Consider the following 26,524-nt stretch of genomic DNA (forward strand, 5'->3'; position numbering starts at 1 on the left):
TCACCCTGAGCATCTTTCTGCAATATAATCTATCCAAGAAAAACAAATGTACATTGGCTTATATTAGACAACATATATGACAATATCAATATATATGTGATAGGCCAGTATCGACCAATAATATTAGCAATCTGTCAGACTCTAATAATGTCAACTTCAAGAACGTATACATAGTGTATAAGCAAGAGAATATTACAACAAGTAAGATATTTATAAATCTCCATTTCTTCCTTAAAACTGTTTATGAGTGTTTAGATACAGATGAGTTTTCACATTCAAAAAAAATGCGCCTTGAAAGACTTCAATGAAGCCCTGCATCAGATCTAATTTCAGAAGCGCCCCTTAAAAAACTTTCAAACATTTCACTCAAATGCTACTTCGCATTGATTCGTATGACTCACTGGAAAAACGCCTCAGACCATCCATCAAATAGAAGGCCTGAGTTCAAATCCTTGACCTCACACATTTGCTCAGCTGAAATGTCTGCGAGCAAGATAATCGCCAGCAGCTCCAGAGGTGCTATTCTGTAGCTGACCCTGATATCTTACTTGCCCATGAAAGGAGAGGGGGAGAAAGTGAAAAGAGAATTTCTCCTCTGGGGATCAATAACACCACAAAAAACATAAAGGCCGCATTTGTGCTGCGAGTAATTCAGAGACAAATCAAAGCAATTGCAGTTTGTGGTTTTTCTAGTAATTTAAAGAATATCAGATTAATTTGTCGAGACATTCGACATGCACAGATACCCAAACGCACACATAAAAAATAAACAAAGCAATAAACCACAATGCATTCCTGCCTTCCTCAGGGCTCACAGAGACATTATTTATAGGCTGTTTTTTGCACTCTCAGCACTGCCAATAAGGCTTCCATTCTTGCAGGAGGACCGATCACTGACTGCTTCCTGACGGCGTTATGCATGAAAATATATTGCTGCTCCAACAAAGAAGCAGCCGAATAAACAAACTCACTGTCATTAGGCTGACGAGGTTTCCCTTACCCTAAGAACACCTCCAACTGCAGTGAAGGCTGGAAATAAACGTAGTTACCTCAGTTTGCTGAGGCCCCTTGGCTTGATTTCAGTAGCTGAATGATGTCCTCTTATCTTTCTAAATGTTCTCCTTCAAAGAATGGGGTGAATGAATAAGTTATATACCGCACTGTTTGGTCAACTCATTATACCGCATGACAGAGAATGAGAATTAGAGAAGTAAGCTCTACTTTTGTGACGTGCTGAGGTTCAAAGCTACAGAGAGGAAAACCTTGGTTCACGAGCGGCCACTTCATGCACATTAAAATCAAATGCACTTTACTTAACGCGCATCTGTGCGGTGGCCAGGGTGACAGGTTTATCAGCAAAACAAGCCTCTTGGCTACGGAGAAAACGCGGGGCGGGAAAGTCCTTGATGCCAGAGCTAATAACATCAAATTAAACATGACAGTCAGACTAACAGCTTTTAGGTCGGAATAGCAATGTGATAACAGTTTGTCAGTCATGATCCAGCACTGTCTTCTAGCTCATGAAGCACAACCCCAATTTAAGCGAGTACAAACATGACATGTAGCAGATCACCGTCTGAATTAATAAAACCAGTTTACAGAGCAAAGAACAAGTGAATTTGTTTAAGTGAGTACTGTGGTGAAGACATAGTACATAAATATTCTCACCTCATTCAACACAGCTCCTCCAGACCCCCCTGGTTTGTCAGCAGGTGGTACAGCCCATGGAGAGGGTTCCAGACTATCCCAGAATGCAGTGTGTTGACTCCGGGACTCAGCACTTCCTGGTGAATGAAAACAACAAAAGTTAAACGAAACTACAAAAAGGGATTATAACTGTGTTGTACTGCACAAAAGAACATTTTGGAGATCTTGTAGCCATGGTTGTGCCATTTCCATAGAGGTGCAGGACTTCATGTACGCAGCGAAACATGAGCCTACAGTGAGTAAAATAAAAAGCCTAGAAACTTTTTTGGGGGTTTAGAGAGTCAAGATGGTTTTTGTTTATTTATTTTTTTAATCTCACAACCTCTTTGAGGGGTTCAGACTCCCAGATTGAGAACTAGTGCACTATTAAATAGCTTTTTTTTTTTTTTAACTATTTTTTTCTTTTTACTATTTTGTAAAATTCTGACAGGAGCATAAAATGCCCAGAAACTGTTAAGGGTTCTGAGCTTTAATCTTCTCTGCAATTTTAAGCATAATATCTTCATGCGCATGGCAGAATACATTAATACATACTGTGTTTTAATGAGCAACAACATCACAACGCATTGCTGAATGGATCTGGACACACAACTGAGGATGCACCACGCAGTCTGTCGACAACGCAACGCATTATTTTGCTTTGATTCACAAGTGAGATTCTCATATCTCGCTCGAAAAAGCCTCGTGGATGCAAACAGACGACCCGAACAACATGTCTTTCACATTCGCGCTGCCTCTGATTCTCTGTGGGTTCAGATTTGCACAGGTCTCACAATAAAGCACAACAGATCCAGTGATGGGGATCATGATGCTGATGAATATTAATGCGAAGAGAAAAAATAGACCTGCAACCCGCTGCACATATAAATAAAGCAAAGCAAAGTAAAATGATTTGTTATTTAAAAGGCGAGGCATATCTACCAGTTGCACATCTATGAAATGAAAATGTCAAGTGTTTTTTTTGTTTTTAAAACTCCGATGCAAATGCGGGTCATCATTATAAACAGGACCTGTCATACGCACAAGGAAAACAACAACTCCAGAGCATCTTTAAAGACATCAAATGTGCAACAAGCTGACTTAAGCCGACACCCACACACCGGCATAAGAGACAGACCGGCTGATTGTCGACAGTGTGTACACACTCTTTGGGACTAATTAGGCAGGTTGTGGTGGAATGATGGGTATGTTATGGGGATACAAGACACATGTTCCCTGCTGTTAGTCAGCTGCAGTGTGTGTGTGCGTCTATGAATGTTTATGGGGTGTGTGTGGGATGCCAAACATCCTACTGACCCACTTCTTACATGTGTGACAAGAAAAGAGGTGGGGAGGTGTGGGAGTAAGTGTGCTCGCAGCTGTCTAGCTGTGGGAAATGTTTTATTGCAGCTTATAGGAAACCAAGAGGGGAATTACAGCATGTGGCTGGTTTTGTGTGATACATTAGTGATAGTAAAATGTGCCATTCCGTGCACATTTTTTATGTTATGCATGATGACTCTGTTCTACAGGGGATTGAGAGCAATGGAGAACATGAAATATGATAATAGAGGAACGGAGAAACAGCGAAAATGAATATCTTATGTCAGACATAAGGAAATCTATAGGACTCCACAGTATAGTGTCAGGCTAATGCATGTATGGCTGCACACAGGAAGCGGTGGGGTTGGTGTGAATTAAAGATGTTTGTAATGTGTAAGGAGAAGAGAGATGAAGAGAAAAAATAGATGCGTGCTGAGGCCATGGATTAGCAAACAGCAACTGGCAAAGGAATCCATCATATGGTATTAAAGAGACCGGGGAGAAAGAGAGATGGCGATAAGAGACGGAGAGATGGCGACAGAGAAAGAAGACATGGCAACAAAGAGTGAGAAATGTTACAGGAGGAAGGCTAAAGTGGGATAGAGGCAATCCAGAGGTGACGAAAAAGGAAGACAGATGGAGAGAATAGAGAGGACTGGGACGTAAAGCAGACAGAGAGGAAGAGAGGCAAAAGAGAGGCAGAGCGAGAAACAGATGGTGGCAGAGAAGAGGCAGATAGAAACTCACTGGGAGGACAACACTGGCACAGCCAGCGAGGCACAGCAGGGAGTATGGAAAGCTGAAAAATGTCAGCAAAAAGGGAGGAGGAGGATGATGAGAGGGAGGGCAAAGCAGGATACAGAGTGAGGATTTCATTTTAAAACTCTACCAACTTTTAGGGGAACCACTACAGTATGATACCTGATAGTAGGCCTGGGAGGCATCACGGTGTTACACACTGTGTGTAGAAATCCTGAAGTATGCCTTTTAAAACTGTCAAAATATATGATCCTTATTTGATTAAAGAGGCTGTAGCATATTGTAGTGAACAACAGTTGCCACTGGAGGTCAGGCAGGACACAAGTAACTGGCAGAATAGACGTGCAGCCGAGCTGAGAAGGATGGTGGGTGCTGGTGGGGACATGGAAGTAAATGAAAAAAGAAACATGAGAACATTTAGGGTTCAGGTGTGATGATGCAGATGAGCAGCCACTATTGGCTACAAGAAAGTTGTGGCAACAGATTAAGTTTTAATTGTCTTGGGTGGACCACAGGCACTTCTGAAAAGATGCTTTAAAAGAGCATCTGAACAAATAGTTAGTATGGACTCATAGCTTAAAGTAGCCAACATAAATAAATTAGCTTGTCCTCATGGCAAAAAAACTGGATGATTAGATCGACTAGAAAAGATCTTTTAGCCTGGTTTGGACTTGTAGGGGAAGGACTTCATCGGGGCTACAACAGACTGCAGGCCAAATGCATTTAAAACGTGTACAAGTAACGGGTAGCCGACTTTAAAGGCCCTGCACTGAAGCACACTACAATGTCATGTACATAAAAATGACTTCTCCTTTCAAAATTTATCTTACAAATACATATACACCAGCGAATGTTGGGAAGATATTTCAGTAAGAAAAAAGATCCCTCAAGCCTTTGTACCAGTCTTTGGTCAAGTTTGGAAGTAGTGTAACTCTAAGGGTTTTTAAGGAAGGACTGTAAACAATTTCTTGACATGCTTTTCACCTTCAAACTTCATTTGACATCCTTTAAATTCTTTGCACTTAAGATAAATGCGTAACTCTTCAAATTAACTCCATACACACAAAAAAAACCACTATCATATAATAAAACATGAAGTTAGTCAGTTTCTTTCAAAAGTTTTCTGTACAAGCAGTCGTGCAAGTATTGATGTAATGTTCATATTATCAGATGGAAAATGTTAGTCACGCCTACTTCACTACAGTCCAATATAACAGCAATAAAAATGATTTGTCAACTGTATCTCTAAGACTCCGAAATGAAAATGATGGCATCAAATGAAGAGGTATCTCAGAAAATTATGTAAGAGTTTGTCTGGCAGGCAATTCTATGTATAACGAAAAGGTAATTTTGCAAAAATAATAAGAGAAATCGATGCTCAGGTTTTAAATTTAGAAACAGTCCCAGTCCTTGTTCTGCAATGCGCAACGTACATGACCTGAAATTCTCAGTACAGTTGCATAAAATACAATAAAAATGCTTTTCAGCCTCATTTGAAGCTCCTTCCTCACAACATAAACACGCCACAACAGAGCGTACACTTTCCGTCTCAGACACACAAACACACACACACGACTAAAGACACTTTGTCTCAATCCATCATGTCCAATCCAGGAATCAGGCAGGCTAAATTAGTCAGGAACGGTTCAGTGTAAACCACATTAAGTGAACGGCTGATTGAATTGCAAAGCACAGTGGAGTAGACAGCGCCTGAGTGTGTGTGTGTACGTGCAAGTGTATGGGTTATTTATGTCACTGTGTGCGTTCAGATTCGGTGCGCTTTGAGGTTTTTCAGTGTAGTGTGCCAGAATTACACTGCATTACATTCATTTAGCAGATGCTTTTGTCTAAAGTGACTCGCAATAAGTGCTTTTAACCTCCAAACAAACAAAGAGCACATTCTGTGCTACAATGGACAAATTGTCAAAATACCTGCAGTACTTCTTATAAGTCTGCCTCTGAAAAGATAAACAACAGGGATCGAGATGTGTGATGAATGCAGAAGCATCTACCTGACACTCATCAAGACAAACTTACAATCAGTTAACAGGTGAGGGTTTGGTGTCGTGCCCAGGGCCTTTTGCCAGAACGGGTAAGTGCTGGAGGCGGTGATCAGGTGACCAGATGAGTGGTTTACACACTCGAAAAAGAATAAAGCTGCAGTCTGTTGTGTGAACGCCCTGCTGTTGTTTTCCGTCACAGTGGGTAAATGAGTTCACAACGATGCATGCGCGTGTGCAGCCATGTGTGATGATCAAAGGGGACGATATTCAACATGTCTGACAAATGTTCTCTGCGTGAGTGCTGCTCTGTACTTGACTGCGTGCTGGCATGATTACACCACGAATACTTCTGTCCACTCCACCGTCACTTCATCTGTTTAAGTGCTCGAATTCTTTGACAAGTGTATCAGAAAGAATGTCGTCCACCCACAGTTGCCATGGCTGTTGCCAGATCCTTTGCCTACTGTACTGGTTTTGCCTAATGGTGTAGTGCTTTTTTTAACAATTGCTCTAGACTGTGGAACCACAAGTGCCGGGTTCAAGGGCAAACATCAGCAAAAGCTTTACCCAACAATTCTTTTCAGAGCCGGCGCCAGAGGAGAAAGTAACTGGCTTGGCATTTGGTTTTCATGGGCAGGCGCTGACAAAGTCTTTCTTTTCAGACTCTTTAATGCAACCGATTCATACTGACTATTAAAATAATCAAGGTAAAAGACTATTATTGAATTATATTTTAACAGTGACACTTAAAATTCACTTCAGTCGATATTAGTTATTTGGGTCTCAACAGTGAAGCTTTTTATTCACCAGAATAGCAAAGTACGCTAAAGTCTCACCCGACTATTAAACTTTACGGTTCATTCACAAACAGCCCGAAGCTTGGTTAGTTATTACTGCAACACAAAATCACTAAAACAGCGACGTCGCAACAATTGCATCAGCACCATGGACAGCACTACACATCAAACAAGCAAGACAGCAGACATTTTATTCTACTCTCTCACGAACTAGCATTACTGACTAAATCAGAACCACAACTGGAGCAGCAGGACTATTCAGGAAACTATAGAACAAAAGAAAAATAATACAACTGATATGTTTGTGGCATCTTGTCAGTGCGTGCTCCCGGTTACGTTACTAAATTAAAACAAATGGCGAGTGGTTGCTGATTCCTGTCGTATGGATGTGCCTGCAGAGTGAACTTTTCTTGTCAGAGAATTACTTTTGTTCCCACAAAGGAAGATGAGTGCACACTTAAACCAAGCTAGCCTGTCACTAAAAAAGTACACAAAACTCTCGATAGTTTGATGCTTTTGCTCACATTGTTACACAAAACTCAGCAAATCCCCAGCAGAGGTCGTATCATCAGAAACTTTGCCTAGCCTACCCCAACCCCAACCCTCTAACCCTAACCCTTTGCAAGTTAGTATAACAAAAAAGAAACCAAATTTAAATCATGTGATAACAGTCATGATGATTTCTCCCACTTTGATGCTTCTAAAGGCTCCATTGTGTTGAACATTGAACTCCATCCACATACATGTAAGCTTCAAGGCTACAACCAGGTACCAGTGACTTATGCTAAACTCTTTACAGAATGATAACTTCCAAGTCTAAATGTTTGCACCTAATGTTTGTGTGAATATTTTTGCTTTAAACAAAGTGACGTGCGAGACCACTTCGAAGCCTCAGGCATTCAGTTTGTCCCCCCCCCCCCTTTACTTAGAACAATTACATTTGCTGTAGTACACAGTTCATCATTTGTCATAGCCATGGCAGGCGATCACGCTCACAGGAACACATACGCATAGACAGAATGCTTTGGGAGCTGACGTAGTGTCTGACAGCTGCTTGGTTGCTTGAGGCAGAAGAATGCATGGAGTCTTTTTGTGTGTGTGTGTGTGCTTGTGTGTGTGTGTGTAGGCTGAGTGACTGACCATCACTGTAATGTAAGGGAAATGCCTTCCTAAACCACAAACCCATTTTCCTAAACTCCAACAATCCTGCCATACCACAAGTGAGGAATCAACCGTCTGAAGCTTTAAGGTGCTCCCAGCAGGAATGTTATCTTGGGTGCACACATGTCTGGAAAGACCAGTGTCCTTTGCTAATTGCCGTCCTTTACTCACCGCGTTTTTCTGGTTACTGGGAGTGTGTACGTGGCAGCTGCGTTAGCTTGAGTGCCAAAAACTAAAATTCCTGTTACAGGCCTCAACTATTTTTATTTAGTATCCAATACTATAATATACTTTGGAAGGTGGGAAGAGAGACAGACGGCTCATTAGTCAGGAAGCAAATACAAATCATTCAGCGAAGGAAACATCCAGGGTTCCTCTTGCTCATACTTTCCCAAGTTTATATCATTACCTGCTTAGAAAACTTATTACATAAAGTAACATAAGTGCTACAAGATGACTGAGAGCAATACAGGCCACTAGTACGCTTCATACAGTTGAATTGATCCAGGTCACAGTTCTCAACCACACTGTTAAATAAGAACTGACCTAATTTGGGGTATTTTTTGTAGCGGGTGTGTTAAGATCAATAGAATCGATGTGTGTTTCAGCACGATGCAGCAATATGGATAAAAGCTGGAACATCAAGACTGGATCTGATCACAGACCTAATTACCCTGGTAATTCCGCACAACCAAAGTGAGCGAGAAAAACAACGGTGTGAAAGTTTTAGAGCCGTCTGTCTGACTTGGCATTCGCAGCTAACTAAAGCTGGGATTACACTTCTTTGCAGATGCACACTTAGGCAACTGCAGACACCACAGATACATAACTATCCTTAATTACACGACTTTCTAGTCTGCTCGGAGGATGAATTCACACACGCACGCTACAGATCTTTTGTGACACATCATGCTAAACTAAACTGATCATGAGACAAAACGCAGCTCTGCTCAACAGATGGCAGTGAGTGATCAATCGCAACATATGTTGGCTTTACTGTAATTAGATCAGCGTGTCAAAATGACAAAAAAAAGGGGGAAAAAAATAAAAGCTTTTATGTGGGAAAAGTTGAGTCCAGCTATTGAATTAGTCATCGTCAGCTGGGGATGCAATCAGGCTGCAGTCATGACTTTGCTCTACACACCGTCACTGAAATGATGATAATTAACAAAATATTGAATCATTGATGTGATCAGTCGACTGAGAGGTGGCTGTTCTTTAAGTTTCTGTTTTTACAGACTCGCAGGCAGGTTCTCGCTTAGCTTTGTAAAGTAAAGTTATAAAACTACACTTGTGTGAGGAGCACACATGCGGACACACACAAACACACAAACATAGAGAAAGGACAGGCACTCATTTGCCCCAAATAAAGACAATGGGCCAAGACAAGTCCATGACTGTGTGTGTGTGTGTCTAAGCTTTTGCGTTAAGAGGGCATGCTGAGAGAATAGGAAGCGTGCTTTCTGTGCCAACCCTCTCCTTGGCAGTCAAACAAGGACACACACACACACACACACACACACACACACACACACACACACACACGGCGGTGCTGAGCGTTTTTAATTGGCTCCTGATTTGCCAGTTAGTGTTCTTGCCACTCTCTTCACCTCACTGTGCTGGCCCCCTGCCCTAGAGCCTGGCAGAAGCACAGCTGGACTCAGAGAATGTGTGCATATGTGCGTCTGTGTGTGTGTGTGTGTCATCCAGAAGTAATTAGTTTCACTCGCGTTTGTGTCTGTTGGCGTGTGTAGGTGTAGGAAGGTGTCATTTCAAACGAATACACTTGACATTTGTGTGTCATATTGCGTCCGCGGTTTAAAGAAGCTCGGTTTCAAGGCTACGCTCCTCAGACTCTCTAAGCCTCTGTAAACCCTCTCAAGTTAAAGCACTGCTTCATTCAATTTATTGAAACTTCTTCACCTCTCTTTGTGTGAATTTGTCACAAAATCTGGTCTCAAAGAGCCACGTTTTAGAGAACATCTTCAGTGTTGTGCGCTGTAATTCTGGGGTTGAGTATCTTCAGGTAAGATTTTCTACATGAGAGAAACACTGTAAAACACACATACAGAGTTTCAGCAGGTTGAAACTACGCAGTGTTCACACAGAGAGAGAGTCTGCATTACAAAAATACATCTATTGTAAATGTGTGTGGTTAAATGCTAAATGCCAAAATGCTCTTGAGGCTCTTAAAACTCACATATAAACACCACATGCACTGAGGCTGGCTGCAGCTCCACTACGCTGATGTATCACCAACACTTTGCGAAATTTGCGCAACACAATTTCACATTACATTCTGTGGTTTCTTTTGTTCTTTAAAACAAGACAGTACCAAGGAATTTGCTGTCCAGTTTCCCCAGAGGTGCTGCTCAGCGGCTTCCAGAGCACAATCACTTGTACTGAGACTGTTTAATGTGTGACTGTGTGTAACCACATGAGTGTGCTGCGGAGCATTTCAGAGAAAACAGATTTAAAAAAAAAAAAAAAAAACACACTCAGACAACCTTGAGTTCAATTATAGTTTAAAAGAGAAACTTGCAATGGACTGTCTGGGAAATATCTATTCTGTGCAACAAGGTGTGTGTGTGTGTGTGTGTGTGTGTGCGTGTGTGTGCGTGTGTGTGTAATGTGCATGATGTGTGTAAGATTTATGAAGCTGATATCAGAAGCAGATTGCATCCACCGCTGCAATATTTTGCAAAGCAATGACAATCAAAACTCATTCCTCTTGCACTCTGCACATGCTCAGACAACCGCAGACGCGCGCACATCTACGAGCAAACCAAGGTCAAAACAAAGAGGATGAGATAAGTGTGTGGCGAGTGGCCTGTGCGTGTGTGTGTGTGTGTATGTGTGAGTGTGTGTATGTGTGAGTGTGATGACATCATTACTAGAGCAGAGCACTCTATAGCTGATTGATGGAGAAAGGGTTGTTATGGTCGACTGCTGTGAGCCCATTGCCCGGCAACCAGACAATTGGACCTTGCCACTGTGTATGTGTGTATATGTGTGTGTGTGTGTGTGTGTGTCTCTGTGTGTGTGTGATCTCAGGTCCTGCAGCTCACAGTGTGAAGCACTGAATAGGAAGGACACATTAGCCATTTGTTGCAAAAGCAAGTTTGTGACATAATTGCCTGTTGTCAAAACATTCATTATTGCAATGATGAATAAGTAAGCAACAACAGCAATTGGTCAAATGGAAAACACACATAAATCCATGTGAATACAGAACATACAGACACATTCACATGCAAATACACTACAAGCATTAACAGGACTGTTTTCTCTCTGCACTGATGGGAAATGTAATCTGCAGATATCTGTTTCTGTATTTTCACCACGACCTGCTCCACACAGCTTGATTCACAGAAGTACATTTTTTTATACATTTCTATAATCACATCAGATATATTTTCAGAAAAAGATGCTGCTCTATTTCTTTTTTCTTCCCTCTTTCTAGGCAGCAATGCAGCTTTGACTGACTCGTAAGAGGATAGTCTGTCCAACCTCTCACATGCGCCCTATCGGGTTGCCGATCTCACACACGCACACCAACATGCTTCTCAGATGACCACCCATTGAGAAGCAAACAAAGGAGACACAATACTACCAGCGCGTCACAAAAACATACAATCGTGGCTCAGCCTTCTCTGATGTCACCTGCGCAGCCACAACTTATCAGGCTCTTCAGCAGACTTCAAACAGAATGAGCAGTCTGAAAGGAACCGGCGGTGATTAAACACCTGCTCAAGGGGCTAAAAATGAAAACAGTGATATTTTTAAGCACTTTTAATGAAAACAAATGTGTCACTGAAAGGTCCTATTGTTGTCCTATTATTGTTCCTATTGCCTCATGTGAGCAAAAGAGGAAATGTGCATTAATCCACATATTTGGCCATCAAGAGCCAGGAAGGACTCACCACATCTGGAGGCCTTCTTCAGTGTGTCTCTATTGCCAAAACTTTAACAAACACATGCTAGTCTTGGTTGGTTTCCAAGTGGATTAAAACAGAAATTCTCTGTCTTACATTATGCCTTTAAAGAGCAGAGAAACAAATAAAAAGTGCTTTGATGATGTTAAGAATGACTTCATGATTAGCTGTGTGTGTACAACCGCTGAGAAAATGAAGGTGGGACGTCTCTGGTAGTCGCTGCACAGCTCATTGAGTAAAACATCCCACTGCCAAGGTGAGGGGAGGTTATTTCCGCTGAGATCACGTACTACAAAATGAAAAATCTAGGAGGTTCTAACATGAAGTCTCTGGCTGACTGTGGCCCAATTTAGAAATGGGGCAGCGGTGCAGACTCACCGTTAGACTGACCTTCTCATAGGGGAAGGTCGCGGGTTAATGCGAGAGTCATATGTCCTTCAGCGAAAGAACACGCTCCTATTCTTTTTCTTTAACGTAACTGTGTCGAGTAAAATGTACATTAGGTCATGGGTTGCGCGGCGGGTCACGTGTTATCAGCGAGTGTTTAATAATGCGGACTCGTTTTCTATCTGCAGCGGAAGTGGAAAAATATCAAAGCGCTTAAACCCGAGATTCAAACACACTGCACCACTTCAGAATGAAAACAGAGTATCTTTGAACCCCCCCCCAAAAAAAACAGATAAAATAAAGACAGAAATGAAAAGATGCTGTGACGGATGAGGGTGAGGTGATAACAGAAGGAATGAATAAGGGGAAGAGACGAAACATAAAAGAAGAAATAAAGAAACCGAGGAGAGGCTGAATATGATAAAAGTAAAAAGGACCTCGTCTGAGTGTCTCTGTCTCTCTCTCTCTCTCTCTTATTCTAAGATCTTCAAAGACTAAAGCTGCGCTCCTGAGACGCTGCTACCAATACTGGTGGGACACACATACATACACACTGTTACACTCTGCTGGGAGACGAGCTCTGCACTCCCCTCCTCTGAACCAAAGTAATGATACACTAGAAGCTCAGACAGACAGATGAAGGGAGAAAAAGTGGCTGAGTCACAGAGAGGAGAAGTGATGGAAAAGAAGGAAAGACGAGGAAATCTGATAAGATGTGTGAAAGATTCGTGTTGGGAGAACAATCGTAAATCTAACGGCAGCTGGGTTATGTTGACACAATGGGTTTAGGCGTGCATTTAACCCGAACTGTGACATAGTTTTGCCTTCATAGAATATCATAGAAGGCAACAATTTAAGCTGCATGTATCACTATGTTTACATTAAGCAAAAAAAAAAAAAGTACCATAAATTCCGGACTATTAGCGCACCTGAATATAAGCCGCACCCACTAACGTAAAAAAGAAAACAAGTTTTGTACATATACAGGCCGCATGTGTCCACATTGTAACATGAGATATTTACACAGGAAGATGTTCAGAGAAAGATTTTTTAAAATTTCATTAAATACGTACCGGTAACATACACAAATACATAAATGCTGTTTTTCCCAAACAGTGCCTGTAACACGGCTGGCTAAAAAAATAACAAATACAGCAGCCTACCAGGAAAAGTCATTGATCGCTATCTTCATCTTCCTCCTGCGTACTAAAACCACTAAAGTTGTCTTCTTCAATGTAGGAATTGAACAGCCTCAGAATTACGTCGTCATACACGTCCTCAGTCTCTCTTTCGTTGTTGCTCTCAATGTCACTTTCGTCTTGAGGCAAATTCGTAAAAATCCATACATTTGCCGCTTCAGCGTTTAAGCCGCAGTGTTCAAAGCGTGTGAAAAAAGTAGCGGCTTATAGTCCGGAATTTACGGTACTACTCAAACAATACTCAACAACCTCAAGTAAATGTAGGTATCCAAATTTAAACCTCTGAACTCAAAGCAGTTTCTGGCCGTTCTCTGCTCCTGGTACATTCTTACTTGAGTTGAAGTAGAGAGAAGCCAAAAATGTATTTAGCGCAATACAACAAACTTAGAAATTCAATTTCTTTGACTATTTTACAAAAATGTATAAGAAAAAATAATTAAATCACCATGTACAACACTTTACCAAGCACCCACTTACCAATACTGGAAAAAAATGTGCCTCTCTACATAATATAGATCATTTACTCCCTACATTTGACTTATTTTTGTAGTTTCATACTTGTCTCTCGTCTGTTCAGTGGAAAAAGATCCTGATTTTTTTTTTTTTCATTTTTACACAATTTGCTTAGAACAGATGATTAATTTTTGGCCTTTTTTTTGTGTTTGTTTGTTTTAAAATTAAGACACGTAGAAAAAAGTGATCTGGATTAAATGTCCAGATGTTCCGCTTAGGTTGAACGGCATGCTTCAGGTGAGAAGTTGAAGGGCCGTCGAAAGGTTCAAAATCCAACAACTCTTTCTGTTTTCACAATCTCTGGTGCCTATAAATGGTGCATTTCGATGGGTTTTCTTTTTACAGACAACATGCCGTTCATAGCTGCCAGAGGGGTTTGGGCTTGACAGGGTTAATAAGGATCACCTTTAGTCCTCGACTGTTTTCACACAGCACACATGCTTTGACATCATCCTTTGCCAAGAGCTTGACATCTTCGCTGACATTATTACTTCCATAATCAAATCCTTCCTGTTATCCTTCAGTGAAACATAGAAAGAAAGACTAACACCCTCTTGAGCCAACTGACAAACGTTGCGCCGTCCCTGCACCCTTCACCGCTGGATCTAACATCCCGTGTTCCTTCTCAAAGACTAGAAGATGAGCCTCACTCGGCGAATGTGTGCAGTGTATGGCTTTATCATTTATCTGCACGGCTGATAAAGTTGGACTCATTATTTGCTGTGGTTGTTAACGCGGCTGCTGGGTCTGGGGAAATAATATTCTTGCATGCCTTGTTAACTCTGTTTCTCTTCGGTTCTTTCATCCGCTCGTAGCTTCTTCTCCGTCTCGCTATTTCTCTTCGCGAACCTCCTCACACTCTCGACTCCCTCGCTGTGTGTTTTCTTACCGTCGTCACTCAAACCCCGTCGCTCGGTTTGACTGCAGGCTCTTCCTCATTTGACCTTCCCCGCTTTGCTCTCTCCTCTTCCCACCCTTTGCGGATTCAACAATACTGTGGCGCTCCGAGGCAGTTTACTCATGTACGGCCCATGAACGCTGAATACACTTGTCAAACAAACACTTGAAAGATGTTTGACACGCAGCTATTGCACGCTCAACTGGCTAGCTGACAGGGCGTAAGCAACTGTGCACACTGTGTCTTTTGATGAAGACTAGTATGTTCACGGTGGCGGGGCAGCGCACGCTCAAAGTTACTGAATAAATAACCTAAAGAAGGAGCTCAAGTCTTCCTGCAGCACCAGTTGAGCTGTCACAATACGAGTTTTTACCAGACCTCTGACGCAAATTTAAGGCACTTTAATCCAAAAACAAGGTACGACGCACACAAATGCAGATTTTTTTTAGCTAGTAGTAGTATTTTAAGCCTACCACGAGGACGACGTTGAACGCAGATGAACAGAGGAACATTAAAGGGCGTCGTATTCCTTTAAGAGTGTGCGTTCTTTTCAGCACAGTCACACAGCGAGCCACATCTATTAATAACGCTGCTGTTTTTGAGTACTCTACATTTACTGCTACATTTACATCAGAACTGTATGTACACACACACACACACACACACATTCTCATTGGCACATTTGCATACGTGCAGTCGCGCTAGCTGTTGGTGGTTTTCCTGCTGCGAGGTGTCGCAGGGGTGTGATTTCGCATGACTCTGACAGGAACTGTTTGGTGTTACTCCACATTACAGGACAAGTTCAGAGGTGTCTGCGGGTTCCTGTGTGTGCAATTACAAGAAGCGCACTAAAAATAAGCAGATGTGTTTACCGCAGCACACGTTTGGTGTTTGAGCGAGTGCAGGTCATTTAAGTCCCTCTCTGGTCATTGATTGAACGGCTAAAAACTCTCCTCTCTGTGCATCAGTCACATATAAAATGGCTTCGATCTACAAAGTCCCCACCTCTCTCTGCAGCCCGAGCACACCGGCTCACCTCCGACCCTGCTCAAACACTGTAAAACCACTCTACGCTACACAATGGCGAGCTGTAACACGGGAGTAATTCAGCTGCTTTCATTGTCTCGTCTCTGGAGAGCGAGCCGGATTTCCAGATTGAAAACACAACCTGAAGACTTCTATCCTTTTTCCTCTCACTGATGGCCAAAGAGTTTTTTTTCTTTAAAGTTTTTTTTTAACCGAACTACTGGTTGTGTCTTCTTTAACTCTGTTTATTACGGCTACGTTTACCATTAGCGCTGCAGCCACCTTCTGGTGTACTCGCTCTTAAGCGGTTTCGCATTTTCTCCTCTTTTTGAGACATTTCAAAAGATTGCTTCAAATTTGCTTGGCAATTATATGGGAGCACAGCTATCGACTGGCTTCTGTGTGTGTGTGTGTGTGTGTGTGTGTGTGTGTGTGTGTGTGTGACAGAGAAAGAGAGTGAGAGAGGATGACATCATTACTATGACTGGGCGCTGGCTGATGGAAGGTCATCATGGCTTGCTGCCACGAGCTCTTAGTTTATGGGCTTGTGCGAGTGTGAACACCACTGTGCCTGTGTGTGTGTGTGTGTGTGTGTGTGTGTGTGTGAGGGAGTGTGCATGTGTGTCCTCTTCATTGGGATAGTTGGGATTTTTACTGCTTTCATAAACATAATGTACACCCACACAACCTCTCTCTTACTCCACGTGAAAGTCAACATGACACTAAAGCCCCTCCTTCCATTTTTTCTCATCACTCATGTTTCTCAAACATTTTCTATCTTTGTCCTTCTTCTTCTTGTTGCCTCAATTTTTTTTCTACTGTCAATGTCACGCTAAAGAAGAGGACCACATTAGTCTTTTTAAGCTTCACTTCGAGGAGGAGTCCTTGTAAATATACGTTTATCAGTAGTATTTCCGAACTTACCAAGCAATTCATCCCAAATGCTCATGATTCTTGTCAGACAGTAAGAGGACATATTCATCTTCTTATCGCTTCCTCCTTTACTCCCTCTTTTAATCTCTCCCCTCTGATTTCTAGTCTAAATGCTTCCTTTCCTATTTCCCTCTCAGCATAAATATCTCCCTTCCTCTCCCTCCTCCATTCAACCCCGTCTCCATGCCGTGTCCTTCTTCACACTTGCTCCCCAACCTTTCCCTCATTCGTTGTTTTTTTTTTTTTTTCCCCTCTCCTTCGTCACCGTCCTTCACCTCCCTGTATCTGCGCAGCACACCTTCCATCCAGTCCAACTTTCCGCACCATCTGCCATTCAGCAGCTGGGTGAGGTAGTCAGGAAGTCTCTCCACACACTCTTTGAGCATAAACAGTACAATCATAAAGCTGACACCGCTGTCATTCAGACTTATAGAGCTGGACCGAAAAAACACCCACAGATAGAGCAGGGAATGAATGTGAGAGAGTCACCAGTGTGTGTGTGTGTGTGTGTGTGTGTGTGTGTTTGTGTGCAGCATGTGTACGTGTGGGCTGAAGGCTAGAACACAGAGGGGAGCCACTACAGCAATTTATTGCAGGAAATCCAATGAAGGGAAAACTCAAGTGTTTGACTGGAGGGACTTTCCTATATGCTCCATTCACTCTTGATACAACAACTCAGTATATGCTGGATGTGTGTGTGTGTGTATGTGTGTGTGTGTGTGTGTGTGTGTGTGTGTGTGTGTGTGTGTGTGCGCGTGCGTTCAGGGGATTCCGCAGTTCGCTCTGATCAGTGTCTCATTACATCATCACATGGTGCTTTGGGCTCGCTCGCACAAAAAAAAAAAAGCACACACACACATACACAAAGAGACGCACACAAGCTGGTGTATATACACAAATACAGCCAGAGATAGGAAACGTGTGTTAACTGTGTGTTTGTCGGTGTGGCTATACTGTAATGAAGTCATACGATTGCAGGGGCACACCGGTCGACTCTCAGAGAGCTTTCATAATACCTTTTTAATATGACTCTCTTAATGCTTGTAAAAGACGGAGAGAGGCAGCAGCAGCCAGGAGGGGCGCACAAACAAAGAGAAGCAGGGGAAGGTGAGAGAGAAGGAGGGTCAGGAAAATAAAAATTAAAAAAATAAAAAAATGAAGAGAGGAGCAAGAAGAATCACTGAAAGTAACTGTAGGACAATGTGGAAGTCTTCTGTTCACCTGCTTTCAAAATAAATTTTAAAAAGGTGCATTTAAATGTACAAAAAGCAAAGAAATGTAGTCATAATGCAAAAGGGCCCCTGTTTCATCTGTTTATTACGGGACAAACTACACTGCTGGGTAGTTTAATCAAACTGTTGTGTAAAGTGCAATGCAACAAGTAATTGCAACTTCAGTGGAGTAAAGAGTAGTATTCTGAAATGTCTTGAAGTATTAAGTAGTATTCGTCATGTAAGCCGCCAACGGCAGGCGCCAGCTAAAGATTACGGTGTTGAGACACGAAACACCATCTACAGGCTGAATCAGATCACTTCACTGGTAAACTCTGTGTCAGTTCTGACGAGACTCAGCAGCAAAACAATTTGGTAAAAATGACAAAGAGCTTGTAACTGCCTGCTGCTCTGATTCTCCTCTGACTGGCCTTAGATTCAATTCAGGTTTATATATTTAGCACCAATTCATAACAGGAGTAAATTCAGGACAAGACCTTACAATATTATATTATAAAAAGAAATTATACAAATCCAATTTGAGCAAGCACTTAGCAACCGTAGGAGGAAAAACACTGCATTTAAAGAGGAAGAAACCTCAGACAGAAGCAGGCTCAGGGAGAGCAGACGTCTGCCTCGACTGGTTAGAGTGAGGGGAGAGAAATCTGTGACAGACCAAACATGATTTCTCTGCTGAAATGATTACAACACATGGCCACAAGAAAGTCATAAGATCCCTACATCGTCTGGAAGAGATCCATATTGAGATATGGTCGAAAGAACAGAAGCTGAAATGGAATACAGGGAAAATCACATCCAGAACCACTGGCTTGTCTGTAGTTTAAGTTCTTTAAAACTGTTCCTCCGCACTGACTTCAAGGTTACATCTGACTCTTGGACAGCTAAGATGAAGATAGCATAATTATAATACACTATCGTAGTCAATCATCAATAGAGAAATGACAACCAGCATCAGGACGCGTAGAGCAAAATCTACGGCGCTCCACGGAGGAATGGAATGTGCTCGACAAAGGTCAAAACGCACACTGCTCAACGTCCACACGAGGACGGAGGCTGAAAAGGTTGCATTCCTCAGCAAATACTACCGACTACTGACAAGAGTATTAAAGTTGAGACAAAATATTGATTAGCAGTATAGTTCAGAGAGTAAGGTCGTATGTTGCACGGGATATGGAAGGAAGAATGAGAAAGGAAAGCGTATAAAAAAGGGAGAAAGGAAAGAGAAAGTGAGTCAAAGCTAGGAAAAGAGAAATGAGGAAAGAAATGGACAGTGACTCAAAGACACCAGAGATGCCGAGAGATGGAAAGTAAACAAAGTGACACAGAGATAAAACAGAGAAGCCAGTTGTGCAAAGACTAAAGCAGACAGAAAAACAGACAGAAGCAACAGCGAGAGAGCAACAGAAGCACAGCTCGCTCCCTGTTGCTCCTATACATGCTGTTGTCAGATGAAGTGATGAAACTGTGCAGCAGCATGAAACTAGAGTACAGTTAATAAGTTTACATGCTTGCTGCTCTCTATCTGTGATCCCATGTTAACGCTCTGCGCTGGCAGTGTTCGGCTGACTATGATTTGAAGTATCTTATTTCATGCCTCGTGTAATCTGCTGGCAGTTGTGGTCTAAAATTAAACAGAAACCTGATTTTGATCACGCAGATATTGCATCAAACAAACTTTGCATGAGGCTATAAGTGCCCAAAATTTGAATTTATGCTACTATACATATACAGTCATTTAAATCTCTGAGTGCAAACTAGCTTGTCGCACCTTTTACGGGCTAAGTAACTAAAAATGTGTCCGACTGACTGCACAGCTGTTTGAATGGCTGACATCCTGGCTAACTGAACAGCTGTGTGACTCTGCACAGCTGTATGACTGGCTAACAGACACATTTATTATCCATCTCACTGGCTGACTGCCTGGCCAGCTGTCTTGTGGACTGATCAAGGTGTCTAAGTGGCTGGCTGGAGGTTTGCTAACTGAATAGCAGAGGGACTAACCCACTGAAGTGCCTAATAGAACACATACTGTCAAAATGTCTCTGAACAATACAAAAAGTCCATTATGCGTCTATTTAAATGTGCATTGAGAGACAGGGCATGCCTACATCTATGTGTGGCTGCTTGGATCTGTAATAGAATGACTGGATGTGTGTGTTAGTGCGCGCGCGTGTGTGTGTGTGTGTGTTTGTGTTGTTTCAGGGAGGGGGCCTGTTGCTCCCTGCTGTTATACAATACATATTGTATAACAACTGGCAGTGTGTGGGCGGCTCCCGCCATCTGGAGAGATGCAACCCCATATCGTGCCTGACGCTACACACTGTATGTGTGTGTTTGTCTGTGCACTTGCTTTTCTGTGTGTGTTTGTGTCCACCCTGCAGCTAGAAATAGATACAGCATCATCTACAGTAGTTAGGTTCCTGGGTTCATGTACATGACGGATTAAAGGAAGGTAATTGAGTGCAGGCCGGTGCATATACTGTATGTTTTGCTGAGTAAGACTGATTAGGATTCATATTATTTAGTTCATTCTCATTAATGCTACAAATGCCTTATTGCAGAAATACATGCATAAATAATTGTGTACACATACAGACTGTTCATTATACCTATCTGGTAATGTCCTCTGGGGGTCTGACAGCAGTCAACAGACAGTGAGGACTTCATTATCAGGCTTAGCATGAGACAAAGTCTCACTGTTTCACTCCTGGCTCTGGGTTTCCACAGAGATGGACCCAACCAAACAAACAACGTCTTGGAACTCTTCGTCCACAAATAAACAATGACACACTCAGAGGAAGACATACGGTGTGCATACACGCGCGCGCGCACACACACACACACACACACACACACACACACACACGGCACATAAGGTGCTGAGAGAATCCACTCCATCAACTCCAAGTCGGTGCTCAACTGTTGCTATGGAGAGGAAAAGCATGGCTTTCTAGTCTATTTTAAGGTAACTGGTGTTACTTTTTTTTCTCACTGCATATATCAGAGTCAAACAAACTGTGATAGCAAGCATTGTCACTACACTAAGGCAACTGTGAAGATGCTTATTTTTGCTGATCTGTGATTAATCAGTCGACCAAAATTCAACATCTGACAAGAAGTCAAAGCTGCAAAATGTTAAAGCCCTGAACTGAATGATGATGATCGCAATACGGTGACAATCCTGCTACATTAGAATAAATAATCTTAGCCAAAGCTACACACATGCACGTAGACAGCAGCCCAGAAACACGTCTTATGCGCTGGGGAACATCATACATAAGCTTTTAAAGCCTCCATCAAATATCAACGTTTCTATCGACATTAAGACTGTTCTTTGTTACTTGTGGTTAATTTGTTTACGTGAAGTAAATCTGCTGTTCATGTGTGAATCCGTGTGTGTGTGTGTGTGCCTGTATTATTGTCTCAAGGTGAATGTGTAAGATCCACACAGCAAGTGAGGTGTTACATGGCGTCTGATTTTTGCACAGCTTCACACCTCTCGAGGAAATAAGTGCAGCTCACATCCTGTTAGCAGCGGTGGTGAATTCCAACTTTGTCCTTCTGCAACCATCCACTGCAGGTAATTATTTCCTCAACATAAATCTTGATCTGACTGTGGTGCTCCTGTGGCTGATATGTTGGTCGATGTATTTTCTGCTACGCATTGTTAGCATCAGAACGAAGAAAGGGGGAAAGAGGAAATAATTAATATGCTGAAAAAATAATGAATATTAATTTATTTCATTTGTTCAAGTACATCCATTTACAAAATCACTGCACATTCCCATTGTTGCTCAAACATATTTGCAGCTGCCTCGTGATAAAACATTAAATAGGAATTACTTTAGCAAATATCTGGGACAAGCATCTTTATAACAAATGAAAACAGTGCTTTTTAAAACAAGCACAACAAGACAGAATAGTTTCGAGCCATCTTGAAAGTCATGAACAAAGATCAAAGAAATACTTGAATGACTTTTAAACTCTGAGGTTTACTTGTTAAGTATGGTAATTTTATTCCTCCTGTTTGTCAGCTAAGAACCACCCATGGAGCTGAAAAGTGTGTAATATGTGGAGTTAAATAGTAAATAAAAATAACTGTCTTCAGTGTGGCGCTATCTGCTCTAAAGAGTGGAAATGAAACACCTCGCTTCTTGTCGTCTTCCCGACAAGACATCTACAGACGCAGATGCACAGACGCAAATGCTAATCTTAACCCTCTGAACCCTACAACCTGCCAGCCGGTTTGAAAAGCATGTTTTCTTTTTTAAAAAAGTCAAAAAATACACCATTTATTAGAGGCAGAAGCTGTAGGAATCGGGAAATTTTTAACCTTCTGACAGTCCTTGAACTGTACATTTGTGGTGGGAGTGTTCATCACAGTCACTTTATTTCAAAATGTATCAAAAATGAATTGTTTGCTCTTAAAAAACAATAAACTCTGTGTTTCTGAGCCCAGCAGTGAAATGATTAGTGACTCAGCTACATCCAAGAGTTACGTGATGAAAATTCAGGGAGTTTTAGGCTGAACTGGGCTGAATTGCAGGATGTGTTTACACAGAGCAAATAAAGGCATATCCATCCATCCATCCATCCATCCATCCATCCATTCTCTATCCATCCATCCATCCATCCTCTATCCACCACTTAATCCTCACTAGGGTCGTGGGGGGCTGGAGTCTATCCCAGCTGACTCAGGATGAAGGCAGGGGACACCTGGACAGGTCACCAGTCTATCACAGGGCTACACTTAGAGACAGACAACCAAGCACACTCACATTCACACCTATGACAATTTAGAATCACCAATTAACCTCAACATGTTTTTGGACTGTGGGAGGAAGCCGGAGAACCCGGAGAGAACCCACACTGCACGGGGAGAACATGCAAACTCCACACAGAAAGATCCCGGGTGTCCTCACCGGGACGCGAACCGGCAACCTTTTAAAGACATTTATGGAAACAAATTAAAAACTGTAGCTGGTAAAATGTCTGTATCATGTAGAGCTACTATTTTTCAGTTTCCTCCGCTGCCAGCTGTGACTGTACTGTTTTCATAGAGGTGCAGGATTCTATGCTACCATGAAGAATGAGCCCATCGTGGGTAAAAAGAAAACTATTTTGGGTTCAGCTGTTCAATAACTTCATTAAAATAAAACAGCATCTAATGTTCAGTATTAAGATTTGATATTTAGAGTCTTAAAGTAGTTATATAATTACTGCATATAAACAGATGGAATGACATCCAACATGAAAACTAGACCAAACAGACGGGTGTGTGTTACGCTGTAGACACACTAGATACAGTTTCACCAAATGTGCAACATACGAGCTGCAAATTGCAGTATGAGATGCCGTCCTCCCACTCGCTTTGAAATGTTTCACTAATAAACAAAAGTGATGCTCGTGATCCATGCGTGTAATCACTCCGTAGTACTCTCGGATTTATCTGCAATTTGAGAGTGACAGTCATTTGTGCGCTGCCACCGTCCCGTCTGTTTGCCGCTCGGATTACTGACCTCACCGGGCCGCTGACGGCTCCACACACGGCCCATGAATGGCCACGGAAAACTAAAATCTGGGTAACACCCAAGTTCTAGTGGAGCACACAGGAAGACCTCCGCTGTTGTTACATCATATTTCATCCTCACTACTTCCCTTCGCTCCCTAACCCCAAACAGGAAATAGTTCCTACATAAATCCTTGGGGCCCGTGTAATGAGGCATGTACAGTACAAGTGTGTGTGTTTGTGTGTGCGTGCTCACACAAGTGGGTGCGTGTCCGAGGCTTACATGCCTTTCGATCTGTCTCTTATTTAAGACTTCTGTGGAGAATCACACACATATACACACAGGTCTGAAAAGGTTATGGGAAAGAGCCTTTGGCTGCAATTCGAGCAGGGAGGGAACGAAACAGAGAGGAGAGGAAAACAAGAGAACGCAAGAAAGAGCGCGAGCAGGCTGTAAAACATCCATACATGCTTACAAACTGAGCGTACTGTTCGCTTTTTTTTTTTTTTCCTTTCTCATATCAGCTGAGAGACTGTTTTTGTCTTTGCGGTCGTACTACTGCAAATCAGGCTGCTCTGGATTAGATTTGACTAGAGAAGAATTTTACTGTAGAGCCCGAGCCAATGGAAAAATACCAGGGAGGGGACTCATAAATAACTGGACCAATGACAGCTCATATCAATATTGAAGAGGACAGGGAGGACAGAGGAAGCAGTGGAAGAGTTGGAGACACGGAGGGAGAGAGACGATGGAAGAGAGGTATAAGTGAAGTCCCTCGATACTGACGAGACGCAGTAAAAAACTGCAATAAATTTTTCTGGTTTCAATGTATGTGTGGCCTAGGAGGCAGTTTGTTTTTGTCTTCTACAGTATATAGCCTTAAGTTAATGATTATTAATAATTATTTTTATTACTTTATTATTTACTTTATTAAGTGATGAACTGTTTGGTCTGTTAAGTGTCAGGAAACACTAAAAAATGCCGCAATTTTCAAGAGCCAAATGTTTTCAAATTAGTTTACTGTCAAAGAAATCAGTCACTAACCAGTCCACTGATTTAAAAAATATAAATAAGTCAGTTAAAAAGCATGTGACAATCTGGCTGCAAGGGCACCACAATATATATATTTAAAAATCGAGGCATACTGTAATAAAAATGTAAAAAATGTGAAAATAAAACCAAATATCTGTAAAACTGTGATATTTTTATCTGATTTAAACATGACTGTGGATATTACATGTAATCCCAGTACAGCGAATGCTCCAAAAGTCACACATCGTATGAGCGCAAGCCTTCAATTGTCATTTCTTTCTTTTTCTTACCTGTTACAACATCAGCACAAGAACACAGTTGCTGCTATTTGACAGGTTCAACGCTGCATTCGTTCCCCCGTAGAGCCGGGCTGCTTATTAGTGCGCCATTCATCAGCTCCTGTCATAAAAAACAAGATAGGGCCCGATCTCTGTGCCAAAACTACAACCACTATATCCTTCTGCTACTTCTCAGGTGTTTTATTGGCTCCAGGTATTGATACGAGACACCATGTGACTCTGTGAAACATTTTTTTCCAGAAATCTGTGTGTGACAGGCAGCGGAGGGAAAGCATTGCTGTCAGCGATAAGCTCTGGATGATAAACGACGGGGCGATGGAGGAATACATGTAAAAGTATTTTCCCACCGGTTCCTACAGCACATGTCTGCTGATCAGTCATTAGCAGTGGGTGGTATACGGTGTAGTAACAGCGAGCGTGACCTCTGCTTTCCTTGGTGGGAGGTGTGTACAGCATGACTGGCGGCTTTTCTTTTCTCATAATATATCGTTATCTTCTGTTAAACCAGCATTTGATGTTGCAAAAGCAGGTGTGATTAAATGGAAACTCACATTGTTGTACAGTATACTGTTAAATCTCAACTTCCCATCTGTCTCTCTGTATTTGCTGTTGCAGAGCAGGGTGGAGCTGTATTGGAAAAAAAAAAAAAACGCTAGTGAGGGAGTTGGGACGACGAGCGGCAGTAAATAATGACTGTCTCAATGCACAGGAGATTTTAGTCACAGTAATAGCAGGCTGTAATATGGGCCAAATCTGTCCCCAAGGACAAAACTGGATTAACCAACATCACTCAAATCACACAAATGCACACACACACACACACATGCTGAACTACTGGTTCACAAATCAATCTGACCCTCCTTCCCCGCTTATTTAATAGAAGAGTATAAAAGAGAGAGGAAAAAAAAAAGGAAGGAAGGGCAAGGGAAGATAAGAGTGTGTGCGCGAAAGAGGAATGCAGAGAGAGAGAAAAAAAAGATCTAAAGAGGGAAAGAGGAGAGAGAGATGGAGACGGAGCAGAGAAAAGAGGACAGGCGTTTCAATAATTCACAAACTCCTGCTTCATTTAGAATAGAATCGCTGCCCAAACTGGACCCGTGTGTCCTCTACACATGACACATCATCCACAGTATCCGTGGCTGTGTTTACAGTACGAACGTGCGCTTGTGCAAGAGCTTGCAAAATTATGCAAAGGGAGACGTGTGTGATCGCGTGTGCACGGAGAGCAGCTCTGCCAACTCGCAGACATGGATTTCTATTAAAGGAGTAATGTAGATTCATTATTGGAGCTGGTGCAGCGTGAGGAGGGCTCAGACTACAATACGTCTTCATAGAAGCGCTCCATTCAAGTTTACAGCGAGCGCTTTGTTTGATAGGAGCAGGAAGATGCTTGTGTGTGTAGGTACGTGACATTTTAAAGCATTTTAGATCCAACGTGCAATACCATCAAAGAAGGTTGTTCCCAAATATATTCTCCAGCATGACAACTACCCCAAACATGCAGCCGGAGTTTTACAGAGCTAGCTTCAGTGATGACATTGAGTCAGTCTGGGATTACATGAAAAGATGAAATAGACCGAGGCAGCCCAAATAGACAGAAAAAACTGTGGCTGAGATGCAACCTGTCTGGAAAATACCTTGAAATTGCATCTCCCTTTCTATGACCCCAAAGCGGCTTTGAAAGACGTGTTGTTTTCTTAAAAATTGCCAAATTTACACCAATTATCAGAGCAAGAAACTGGAAAAACAGAAGGACTGATGAGGATTTACAGTTTTCAAAGGTCCTTGAAGTAATCGTATGTGACTTTCAGTTTCATCGGGAAAAATATAC

At 42.1% G+C, this 26,524-nt stretch overlaps 1 protein-coding gene across 2 annotated transcripts in view; it reads right to left on the reverse strand.

The window, feature by feature from the left end:
* Positions 1-26,524, reverse strand: part of atxn1a (ataxin 1a) — a 101,270-nt gene that overhangs the window by 26,021 nt on the left and 48,725 nt on the right. The window contains exons 1-2 of one of the 2 annotated variants that reach the window (XM_008301089.1): positions 25,245-25,480; positions 1,669-1,784 (exon numbers count right to left, since the gene is read on the reverse strand). The gene's annotated coding sequence lies outside the window, so the exon portion shown is untranslated. Of the gene's footprint in view, positions 1-1,668; positions 1,785-25,244; positions 25,481-26,524 lie in introns of those variants that run through there. The other variant, XM_008301081.1, reaches the window with a different exon arrangement.

The sequence above is a fragment of the Stegastes partitus genome, unplaced genomic scaffold, assembly GCF_000690725.1.
Source record: "Stegastes partitus isolate 25-593 unplaced genomic scaffold, Stegastes_partitus-1.0.2 Scaffold34, whole genome shotgun sequence".
NCBI lineage: Eukaryota > Metazoa > Chordata > Actinopteri > Pomacentridae > Stegastes > Stegastes partitus.